Source organism: Engraulis encrasicolus, chromosome 4 (assembly GCF_034702125.1).
Source record: "Engraulis encrasicolus isolate BLACKSEA-1 chromosome 4, IST_EnEncr_1.0, whole genome shotgun sequence".
Lineage (NCBI taxonomy): Eukaryota > Metazoa > Chordata > Actinopteri > Clupeiformes > Engraulidae > Engraulis > Engraulis encrasicolus.
The window spans coordinates 1,172,501-1,175,196 of NC_085860.1; positions in this window are offsets into that span (position 1 = coordinate 1,172,501).

Consider the following 2,696-nt stretch of genomic DNA (forward strand, 5'->3'; position numbering starts at 1 on the left):
CCTACAAAAATGTGACTTGTACTGATTTGGTACTGATGAAGAGACTGTCGGAAAATCAGGGTTCCTGCACTTTTTTATGGTATTTTCGTGCGATTAGGGTTCCTGCACCTCTTTTTTTTCACTTCAAGCACTGAACACATTCTCACGCTGTACTATACAGTACGCGACCACCCCGACATTTGCAATAACCACATGCAATCAGCGACAAATTATGCACTTGTATGGTGCTTGTCTGTTGTCAGTGGCCACTTCAGGTGCTCATAGAGGCAGTAATGATGTTTACAGATGAGGCTCAAAGAATGCATTAGGAGTAACTGCAGGCAGTCTAAGTATTCACTAGTATTCACGGCTCATTTGTGATATGGCGCTGCACGACAGGCTAATATTTCAGATCGGACAGCAGAATAGTAGTTGTTTATAGGAGCCAAAAGTTTCCACGCAGTTTGCCTTAAAAAGTGTTTCAGGCATAATTGCGCTGATGTCACGATGACTAATAGTCCGATGACTATTTTATTCAAAAAATGAACCAATTATACTTTTTTTTTACAAAGCTAGATTCACATATTTTTATGGTCCATCTTCAACTTGAATAAGCAGGCAGGACTGGATGGTTGTGTGAAAGAGAGGCTTTAAGTCAAATCCTGAGCTCTGATATATGACTTCTTCTCAGCTAAAGCACTGGCAGTGCCTGCCCCTCTACTCACCACGCCAAACAGCTGCTGCCCCGTCACCACAATTTCTCTCTCTCTCTCTCTCTCTCTCTCTCTCTCTCTCTCTCTCTCTCTGTGTGTGTGTTTGCATGGTGAGCCTCTCTTTGCTGTGTGTGTGTCTGTGTGTATGTGTGTGGCCCACACACACACACACACACACACACACACACACACACACACACACACACACACACACACACACACACACACACACACACACACACACACACACACACACACACACACACACATTAAATAGGTGTAGTAGTGATTTGGAGCTCAATCCAGACTGATGAACAAAACACACTTGACAACAGTAAATGCATGCACACACTGCACACACATAGGCCTGCCCAAACACCTGGTCACAGTACAAAAATGTGACACAACGCACACGCACACGCACACACGCGCACGCACGCACGCACGCACACACACACACACACACACACACACACACACACACAAACCTGATTTCACAGAATTTTGTGAAATGAACACGGACCCTTCGGACACAAAAGCTGTGGCAGTTTATGTTCCCACAGCTACGATCATTGGAAAATTGACAAAACAAATTCTATTACTAAACTGAAGAATCCTATAGCAGTGACACAATAATTTGTGCCCAGACCGAAACAACCTACCCTAAGCTTACTGGACAGCAACACAGGGCAGACAAACACTAGTCTGTAAATAGGTTAGAGATGTGGGAGATGCACTCTCTGTACTCTTGTAGGTGTCCAATAGCTGTATCATAGTGTGTAGCCTACACCAGAGGATTTTCAACATGTTAGTTAACCAAGATACATCACCATGTGTTACCAATGCAACAAAGTGGGATCAAGTCCAGTCTCCTAAATGGGCATGACTTGTTGCCAGATTGGGCGGTATCCCACCCAATAAATTGGGCTGTGCAGGATGGCTGTCTGCAGGTAAAAAAGGCACTTAGCAGAAAAACCTGCTCAACCTTTGGCCTAAGAAATCAATAGCCTAGAATTGGGCGGGATTTAGTGTTTCAGGTACCGGTATCCAAACTCACATCTCTCACACACACCTACATTTCTCTCAAGAAGTCGGTTCTCTTACAAACTATGCAAGACCTCCACCTACTGGTCAAACATGCTTTTTCTGAGGAAGGAGGACAAAAACTACTCGTCTGTTTACCAAAGGATGGCGATCTTCCTATGCGAATATGGAGCGCTTGCCGTATATGACCAGCAGGGGGAGCCCAAACACCACAAACGGTGTGCTCCATTACCGAACATCCAATGCCCTCAGTCCCCATCACCACAACGTTGTGCTACTGTAACGACTGGGCTGTCAACCTTTTTGAACAAACGCCCCCCATGGTATTAAAACATGAGATGTTATTGTGTAGATAACGTGATCAATGCAAGGTCAATTTGCACATCGCTGTGATGTACCAAAAATGTTTTTTTTTAAGACCAAATAACAAAAATCAGGGACAACATTTAGGTAGCCTAACTGGACTGAGTAGGCCTACCAAGAAAGATGACTGGGCTACTCTTAGCTTCAGTGACGGTTTTGTGGCCTAAATAATATTGACCAGATCATCAGAAAACATACTTTTGATCTTCCCCATGTCCTTCGGAATGGCAGAAGGAATGTAACTCATTCTTGAATTTGTGAATGGGGAAAATCCCAAAACATTTCATAGCAGCCATGTGTTAAGGCAACAGGACCGAGTGAAAACTAGGGACATGACTAAAATAAATTATGCACTCTGTACGCCAGTTACAGACTGTGCCCTCAGAACCTCTCTTAATGCCACTGTTTGGACTATGACAAAAAACACCTGAACCTCTTGTGTGGACACACAAGGAACGTGGACTAGACCTTTTCACCATGATCTTTCCTTTGCATTCTTTGAGTACTATGTGTGTGTGTGTGGGCGATGTTCATACCCCCCCCCCCCATCTGAGCATTTGCAGACTGAACAATCACACAAAAATACTACAGCCGAGA